The sequence below is a fragment of the Lactuca serriola genome, chromosome 5 (assembly GCF_051521515.1).
Source record: "Lactuca serriola cultivar US96UC23 chromosome 5, Lser_US96UC23_V15, whole genome shotgun sequence".
Taxonomy (NCBI): domain Eukaryota; kingdom Viridiplantae; phylum Streptophyta; class Magnoliopsida; order Asterales; family Asteraceae; genus Lactuca; species Lactuca serriola.
Genome location: NC_136412.1, coordinates 228485694 through 228496243, shown reverse-complemented (window position 1 = coordinate 228496243; position 10550 = coordinate 228485694). Strand labels below are relative to the sequence as shown.

Below are 10550 nucleotides of genomic sequence, written 5' to 3'. Positions count from 1 at the left end.
ACACACCTCGTCTCCGATCCTTCATCCAATGTCCCATAGTGTGGATCATCATAGAAACAAGAGACTTCACTCTTACAGTCGATACACAACATAAGCAACGAGGGCCGCTGCCCCGGTATACTCCTCTTAATCACCTGGAACTGTTGCTAAAAAGTATGCCTCACCCATGAAGGCACCTCCTTGTTATCTTCCATTTCAGTCCCCACTAATGACTCTCTCATGGTATAAGAAGTTCCTCGCAGTAGACATGCTGCTCAAATACTCTAGTGAAAAGGTCGTAACCATATGCTACCCTTCGGGGTTTACCTCCAACTATGAAACCAGAAACTCGATATCTCTTTTGCTCCTCCCAGGAAACTGGAACAATGCAACTCTTTTCACAGATAGTGACATCTCAACTATCGGCTAACTTGCTCAACTCAGGCCGCAATCCTCCATAAAGCCTCATCTCTACGCATCCCTGAGTCTTGTAAATCTAACTGGCATCTCACTGATAAAAATCTCTCAGAAACTAACTGGATTTCCCTCTTCAGGTATGCTCCACTGAAACTCATTTAACATGGCCCTATGGCCCCACACTCTATCACATCCTTCCTCAGTCTAAAAAATCACCATGGGATAATTGGTAAAGTCAGAAGTACTATCCGCTACGAATCATGATACTCGAACCATGTTATCTCTTGTCAATCTGTTGCGAATCATGGTACTCGAACCATGTTATCTCCCCTCAATTTGCTACGAATCATGGTACTCGAACCATGTCATCACCTCTCAATCTACTACAAATCATGGTACTCAAACCATGTTATCACCTCTTAATCCACTACGAATTGTGGTACTCGGACCATGTTATCACCTCTCAATCCGCTACGAATCATGGTACCCGAACCATGTTATCACCTCTCAATCCACTACAAATCATGGTACCCAAACCATGTTATCTCTTCTCAATCTGCTACGAATCATGGTACTCAACCATGTTATCCCCTCTTAATCTGCTACTTAGAACATATGGAATTCTCCTTGTTTCGTGTATAGGTCCTCTGCTTTCAGTAGTACAAGCCCATACTACTTGCCACATCTACCCATACTTTCCACACTGATCGTCCCAGATTTCCTAAGTAGCTGCTCAATCTTCTCAATCACCAATCCAGTCATGCATGTTCGCTCTCCAACGAATACTCTCCTCTATCAGCGTACTCATCTGACTTCGCTTACTCCCTAGGCTCTTCCTAGGTTCTCACACTTCTCTGCCATCAGCTGCTGAAGAACTCCTCATGATGCCAACCATCTACCTCCTCAATATTGTTATATTCACTCAGTACCTGTCTCCCATCATCAAGAGTTCCACAAAGCACAGATCAAGCAACATTCAGTCATCGAATCACCTCCACCAACACATAAAACAACTTTGGCACACAACTCCACTCACTCTATGTGCAACTCTGAGAGGCATTACCGTACTCAGGCATCCTTACCTCTCATGGGTATCTCACTACTCTCTCATTAAACTCCTAAAATGCACGTCTAGGTATCTCTCCTATATTATTTCTCAACTCAGAACTCTCTTTAAGTGATTCCTGCTAGATACTCTTACTCAGCACATACTCAAGGCACATAACAGATAGCAACAACTCCTAAGCTAAGGCATCACAAATCAGGAAACTCTAGCCTTAGAGTATGAAATACATAGCCTATCCTCTAGCATGAAATTCTAATATCTCGTAAATATCTCATAAATATCACGTAAACATCTCATAAAGTAAACAACTAAGGTATTTTGGGAAATCACCATTCGGGCTCTGGCTGATTGTACACACTACTCTTTCATGTTTTTCTCTTAGAAACTCTTACTCATTTTAGAAAAATCATTTTTCCTGAAATTTTTTCTCAAATCCTCGGTTTGAGTCCAGACATACCTGAAGGTGCATCCGAATCCCTCAAACAAAGAGTCTGATACCAACTTGTAACACCGTAAATTTTCAAACACATTTTTTCATTTTTAAAAACTCATATTTCTCATAACACTTTTCACAAAAATCCTAATTAACTAATTAACAACACAAAAACTCATAATTGTTTGCTTAGTAATCCGAGATCCTCAAAACATAACTCCTTTTCTCTCGAGTGTACACTCAAGCCGACGTCTTCCCGCGATCCTGAGAAGTACCTGAAACACATAACACATAACACGGTAAGCACGAAACTTAGTGAGTTCTCCAAAATACCACACAAAACTCATTAGCCGCTCGAAGCTATAACTTAATAAGACCCTCTGGTCAATGTGTCTCAGTGGGACCCTCTGGTCCTATAGCTCGGGTGGACCCTCCAGTCCTAACTCAGTAAACTCAGAATAATACATAACATAAATCACAAAGACATAATGCAGGATATCACAATACTTAATATTAACACATAAGACCTTCCAATCACATAACTCAGATTACCACTCTAGGTATGTATAGTGAGAAGACTCACCTCGGATGACAAACAGCTCCTATAAATGCTGCCGTCGCGCACCAGCCTCTATCTCTTGATCCAAATCTACAATTATCCCAAATTAGGATCTAAGTCTAAACCCTCATTCTCTAGGTCTAAAGGTAGTCCACTAACTAGCCCATAAATAACCCAAAACCCATTAGGCCCAATAATAAATGGGCTCTCTCGAGGCTCGACTCTCAAGTCCAAGTGGCAAGCCCAACATAAGGGCCTAAGGCAGGCATATATATATATATATATATATATATATATATATATATATATATATATATATATATATATATATATATATTCCTTTGGTCCAAATATCTAGTACAACAAGCCCAAACTCCAGGCCCATCACTTAAGGCCCAATATGAGACTTAGACTAAAAAGTCCACAATGAGGTTATGTGGGGCGTACCTCCCTTGGTACGCTCAGCGTACACAAGCGTACACAAATTCTGATCGGGGACATCAACCCAGTACGCGGGGCGTACTGGAATTACGCTGGGCGTACGCCTAGTTTTGCTTAATCCTCTCTCTTGGTCTTAACCTGTTAAGACCATAGCTATATCCTCAAATCCAGACTCCCTAAAGGCTCATACTTCATAAAGTTCATGACTTTATGCCTTTGCATGGCTGAGGAAATCCCAAACACAAAAACTCTCACACTTTATTCTCAAAAATGCTTATATCTCATGCATGAGTTGGTTCTCACATCCATGACCTCATTTTTATGGATCTTCTCCACTAGAAACACTCAAAAGGACATATATTAGGCTCTGATGCTCAACAACTCATAAAGCTTCAAGCTTTGGGACTAAAACCCTAAAATGGCCCATAATATGCACAAATAAAAAAGGAGGGGAACACTTTGAGCTTTATACCTTCAAATGATGCTCTGACCACAGAAAAGCTATAATCTAAAGCCTAGACTCAAACTCTATTATCTTCCAAGCTCCTTCTTCACTCCAAAAATCCCACAAGAATACTTATAAGCTCATAAATGGTATCTCAAGCTCAAGGTATGGAAATTAGGGTTTGAGATGGTTAGGTTATGGAAATGGTGGCTAGAAATGAGGCCACCTTATTCTTTATATAGGGACACCCCCTCATTTAGGGTTTTCATTCTATGCCTAATACGCCCAGTGTACCCTCTGGTACGCCAACGTACTAGGTGGCTTTGCTTCAATTTCACGCACATGAATATGCTAAGCGTACACACACGTACGCCCGATGTACTCATCTGCCACCTTTCTCAAATAAGGGGCTTATCTTGCCGAAACTTCAAACTGTCATAGCTCCCTCGTTATAAGTCCGTTTCCAATGAACCTCATATCCACAGAAAGGTGATGAGAAGCCCTAAGCTTCTAGCAACTCGTCGCTGCCTCGAGGCTTCCTCATGCCCGGGTTGCAGCACACGAACTCTAAATCACGGACGATCAAAAAGAGGATGTTACATATATTTTGTATATTTGACTATGAAAATGAAATTTTATGTATTAAAAAGTATTTCCAATAAATGAAATCTACATTGTTTGTCCGGTTAAGCTATGAATACGACCACAATTATGCAACTAAATTTGGTTTTAGTCCGACGGTGGTCATGTGGTGGTGCAGCGGTGGGCTGACGACGGTCTAACGCTAAATAGCAACTAGTTGTAAACTAGGAAATGAAAAAGTTTGATTAATATAATATTCATGTTTGATTTGTCCAAAATACCCTTAACTAAAAAATTAAAAAAAAATGATTTTTAGAGTTATATATATATATATATATATATATATATATATATATATATATATATATATATATATATATATATATATATATGGGACGATTCACTTGAGATTAAAAAAACAAAGATCTAGAAATTCAACCTCAGCCACATATTTCTCATTTTCCGCTTTAATGCTGCAACAAACCGATAACAATAGGGTTTGACTAATCAATAATGGTTATATGGAGGAGATGTATAATCATATATGATTATACATATTTATAAATATATGTATAATAATAAATGATTACACATATACGTATGTTCAAAAAATACTTAATCATATATGATTATGGTAGTGGTAAGGGAGGAGGTAGTGGTGGCAGAGATGACGGTGTTATAGTTGACGGAGGTGATAGTTGTGTGGTCGGTTGGTAGCGGGGTGGTAGTGGTGGTGGTGGTAGTTGTGGTGGTGGGGAAGACGGCAGAGGAAAAAAGGAATGTACGGTGTTGCAGTATCATTTATAATTATAAACTGTTCCGTTGTACTGGTATGCACGAGGGTTAGAGTGGGAAACGACAAATATATGATTGTGGTTGAATCTTAAGATCTCTATTTGTTTTTTAATCTCAATGGAACACCTCTCTCTCTCTCTCTCTCTCTCTCTATATATATATATATATATATATATATATATATATATATATATATATATATATATATATATATATATATATATATATATATATATATATGGGAAAAATGAATATATCTAACAACCCCATATAAGCTTAGGTACCTAACATCTAATACTACGTCGTTTTGGTTGATTTCCACATATCTTATTATTCTAAATTTTAATTAAAAAAGCAGTTTCCATAATTATTTCATAGAGACGTCATTGTATACTTGAGATTTTTGTTGAATATTCTCAATCGATTATTTTCTTTTAACCTATCAATCGATTGGATTCTATTTTCTGGCTGATCAGGAGTCCTACTTTTCAATTGATTGTTGCTGCTTGCTGTAAGTGGAAATTAAGATATTATACTTATGCTCTTTTTTATATCAGAAACGTAAGTGAGAATTAAATTATGAGGCTTACGTGATTTTCCAATTGTGCATATTGTATACATTAATTAGACATTAATGGTGAATTTGGAATTGGTGTTTGATCATTTGCGTAACCATTGTTCCACTAATTTCCTGTTTTTTCTTCTTATCTTCATTCCTCACGTGAGGAATCAAACTAGGCATTAATGGTGTAGTCAATTGAATAGTTAATCAACTTGTATGCATTACAGAGGAAAAAAAATTATGAGGCTTATGCGATTTTCCAATTAGCCATCTTGTATACATTAATTAAACATTAATGGTGATGCCCTACAAGTGTTCGATGTAATGCCTAAGTGTCCATTTTCAACAGAATACAACAACTTGCAAGTTATTTAAACAATCTTGATAATATGTCTAATGGATCAAAGATCTAATTTTGAAAGCCTCACTACTCACCAATTTTTATTGAATTTTTGTCCATGTAACCTCATTTTTTAAGAAACACACTCTATTGTTTTGCAATCACCCAAGGTTTGAACTTTTGCTTAAACTGTTGCCGGCATAACATTTTATAATGAACCATGTCATTAATAGTATCAATTTTCTTAGTATTCTGTTAGGTTACTAATCCTTTGCATACATTTTGGTGGATATATAGAGTAACACAAGCATTTATTAACAAACATATCACTTGTTTCATCAATTGCTTGTTATTGTACCAAATTATTCATTTTCACTTTAATTCTTTTGTGTTTTTCTTTTTTTAGAAATACCAGCATGTTTTTTGGGATGATTTGTTCACTGCAATATCTTGTGTTGTTTCTGTGCCTTTTGCCTTTTTATACTGGCTTCCTTCCCCTGCTATTTTTCGTAAATTTTCTTGATTTGTATGTAAAGAACCCATTTTATTTCACAGAACATAGAACACAATTGATTGGGTTAATTCTATGTTGTAGAGTGGTCATGGGAAATTGGCAAGACAAATGGCGCTTTTGATGGCATTCTGTGATTATTCAACGAATTGTATAAAGGTATAATTTTTATAATTTCCATTTTTGTTCTCGAGTGTTTATCTTTTTAAAGGTTTATTCACATTCATAAAATTACATGCATTTTGTAGCATATAGGAAATCTTCTCATACTCTCAACACCATTTGTTTATCTAAGTATGCATCAAATAGCAACAAAACTTTACTTTCTACATATAATAGCAACCGTTTTACATTTTTCATGATATTTAGGTACCTCTTGCACTATATCTTCTCATATAATGACAATATAGATGCATACTATCAAGTATCAACATTCATGTTTGTTTGCTTTTTTGTAGGCCTAATTGGCTTTGGTAAATAAATGTTTTGTCATATAATCCCCTTTCCTTCTCTATTTTCATTGATCGATTCCCTTTTCTTATACTACCTCTGATTTATGTGTTGCTGCTTGCATCTGTTTGAATTTTTTTTCCCGCATAATTAAGGTTCGTGCTTTTGAACAACCATTATTAAATAAAGTTATAAACCTCCTATTTTTTTTTTGCTAAAACAATTTTCAATGTTTGAGTGCAGGCCATTTTATGACAAAATAATTTATCATGCTAGTGATTCGGCTTCTATATGATGCTTCTACTTCAAATGATCTTGTGTATTATGATGACTATCAAGCATGAGCTTCCAAGGAACAAACTGGCGAGTTCTCATTGTTTCCAGGAAAAGAGTTTTATAGTGATCGTATGTGTCGATCTAGTATGTTTAGAATATGAAGTTGCATAAGGTTATTAAGACCAAAATTGTATATTGACAGATATTGTTTTATCTACTAGTGTATCATATATTAGTTTGCCAAACGACCATGTAATTACATTTCACCAATAATATCAATGTACTTGAATTATGATTTTGTTTGGCTAATGACCGATGTATTTATACATGTGTACTTTTCATTGTACTATGACTTTTAACCATAAATAGCAATGTACTTACACTTTTTGACAAAAATTAACAACTTAATCTTTATAAACCATGTTAAGATAATAATGCACCTCGTTTTAATTCGGTTTGAACTTATTTTCATTTTAAACCAAAAGTGACAAACTACTTTCGTTTTTAACCAAAACTGACAGCGTACTTTAAATTTTGACCAAAAATGGCAGCCTACTTTCGTTTTTAATGAGAAACGGCAAACTAATTTCGTTTTTAACCAAAAATGGCAGAATATTTTTGTTTTTAACCAAAAATGGTAGCCTACTTTCATTTTTAACGAAAATTGGCAAGCTACTTTCATTTTTAACCAAAAATGGCAGAATATTTTCGTTTTTAACCAAAACAAAGAAAAAAAATGCAATTAACAAAAATATAACCTATCCAGATTTGCATAAAAATGTTTTCTCCGAAACAAAGAAAAATGCAATTAACAAAAAACAGAATGTCAAGAAATGTCTAGATTTGTCATTTTCTCAATGAAACTACAACTCTCATCCTTCTTTCTCTTGCATCGATTCATCTTCCTGAAACATGAAAAGTAAATAAATCATTAATATGATTATCAAACTTGTAAAATTATTAAAAAAAATTTATTATTAAACGTACTTTTCTTTTTGAACAACTAGTAGCGTAATGACCCAATCTTTGGCAGTAAGAGCACGTTCGTTTTTTCGGGGCTTCTAAAGAAGACTTAATTCTACTTGCAACTCTAGGACTCCCTTTCGTGTTAGTTGGACCAAGAGGATCCCTGACAGATAATTGGGGCATCATATCTACTTGTGAAATTCCCACACACGAACCTTGAGATCCATTCTCAAATGCTATAGGTTTCTTTCGAGTTGCTTGATCATCTAAAATACTTATCAATAGATTATTAAGTTTTTGTATATCTGAAGGGGAGTCTCTTGCTTGATTAATTACTTTAGTGAAATTTGAACGGACACACCATAATGTGTAGGAACTAACTTCGTTTTCATTGTTTATTTCTTCGAGTCCGATTATACTATTACCCACCTTGTACCTAGCATTAAGTGTCCACCGATGTAAAATATAGTGACTAGGTAGTGTTTCAACATGTCTTTTCTTCATCACATATAGGCAATGTTTGCATAAAATCCCACATGTCTCATACTTAGAACAGGAACATGTGACACTGACTTCATTAGAAAAACGAAATGTAACAATTCGCCAATATGTTTTTTCAACTTTTAGTTGCCCCACTCGATATGTGCTTTCTTCGGTACCCTTGCTTATAGTCTCGTGAGTTAAATTTCTAGTAGCTTCTATCCATTCTTTTTTGAACATATCAAAAATCTTTCTTGTATAACACTCACCTGCTTTTTCTTCGATTGGATGAATAAAAGAAAGAACCGGTCTCGAGTTCATAGTCTTGAAGTCTTCATCTTCTTCGGCGGCCCTTCGAGAATCAACCGCTTTGTCATATTGCACTACAAATTCATTCAACAGAGTCTTCGAGTTAACAAATCCATCAAAAAATGAATTAATACTCTCACTTCGTCCGCTTGTGGTCATACCAGCCAAGAAAACATCCTTTAAAAAGGCTTTAGCTCAGTGTATTCGTTGGTCATACATGTCACTTATCCAACAATTGTTTTCCAATCTATACTTATCACGCATAACTTCCCACCTACTTTCAAATTCTTCAACGGTGTCACTATTTACCCATTCTGTATATGATTCTTTAAAATCACAATAACGGGAAACATACGGTTTAATGTGTTCATGTTCATGCTTCTTAATATGCCATCCACAAAAACGATGTCGAGTGTTTGGAAACACTTTTTTTATTGCATTACCCATAGCTTTGTCTTGATCGGTAATAATTGCCTTCGGACATTTGCCAAACATACATTTAAGGAATTGCTCAAACAACCATTCAAAAGTTTCTTCTTTTTCATTTTCTAGCAATGCTCCACCAAAAAGTATAGATTGTCCATGATGATTAACACCAACAGAGGGAGCAAAAGGCATCTTGAATTTGTTTGTCATATAAGTGACATCAAACACAACAACATCGCTAAATTTAGTATAGGCGTCTCTTGATCTTCCATCAGCCCAAAAAATATTTTTAGGACACCCATCATCACATAAATCCACAGAAAAGTATTGTTCATGATCCAGTAAGGCTTTATCTTGGAAATGTTTTATAAGTCCATAGAACTCCTTTCCTCTGTATTGTTTTCGTTGCTCAGATAAGACATCGGCACACTGCTTTGAAGTAACATCAGCTACGGCGGCTGAGGTTTTCATTCCATTAATAGCATTTCTAACTTCACAAGGTTTCAATCCTGATTGACCTAGTTTCACCATAAGAGATTTGCATTCCATTGAACGATGGAACTTATTATGGGATCGATGCTTCATCACCTTCGTTGGTATCATGCTCATATCATGATTGTGTGTGTCATTAAAAGTGTCTACAAACCATTTACCATCCTTATTTTTTGAAATTCGAAGTTCTGCTTTACATACGAGTCTAACTTCTCTACGCCGTTTTTTCTCAATTCCACTTGAAGCATTATCATCTAACCGTTTAAAACCTTCTTTGTCGCATACATATATCTTCCGATAAGGTTCCTTTGTCGACTTATGTTTAAATGTGGAATCACGACGTATACCAAATCCATGTAAAAATGCATAATCATTATAAAATGTATATGCATCATCAGGTGTATCGAAAACCATTCCCACTATACTTTCATCCTTAGATTTTCCTTCATTACATTCTACCATTCTGATTGGTTCATTATTATCAATAACATGTGTTTCAGTAGGCTGAGCAACTTCTTCAGCCATCATACCCTGAATAATTAAAGTAAAAAACACCATTAACAACTTATATATGAAATTGCTTATTAATTAAGCATTTTTTTTCCGTCTCTAATCAAGTTTATTAACTATTCAATTGATTAGCATCGTTAATGCATAGTTTGATTCCTCATGAGGAGTAAAGATAAAAAAAAAGAAAACAGTAAATTAATGGAAGAATGGTTACACAAATGATCAAACACCATGACTTCCAAAATCAGCATTAATGTTTAATTAATGTATATAAGATGGCTAATTGGAAAATCATATAAGCCTCATAATTTTCTTCCTCGGTAATGCATACAAGTTGATTAACTATTCAATTGATTACACCATCAATGCCTAGTTTGATTCCTCACGTGAGGAGTGAAGATAAAAAGAAAAAACAGTAAATTAATGGAAGAATGGTTACACAAATGATCAAAGACCAATTCCAAATTCACCATTAATGTCCAATTAATGTATACAATATGCACAATTGGAA

General features: G+C 35.3%; 1 pseudogene; it reads right to left on the bottom strand.

The window, feature by feature from the left end:
* Window positions 1-7728: 7728 nt before the first annotated feature.
* LOC145051472 (protein FAR1-RELATED SEQUENCE 5-like) lies at window positions 7729-10054 on the bottom strand (annotated as a pseudogene).
* Window positions 10055-10550: the final 496 nt, after the last annotated feature.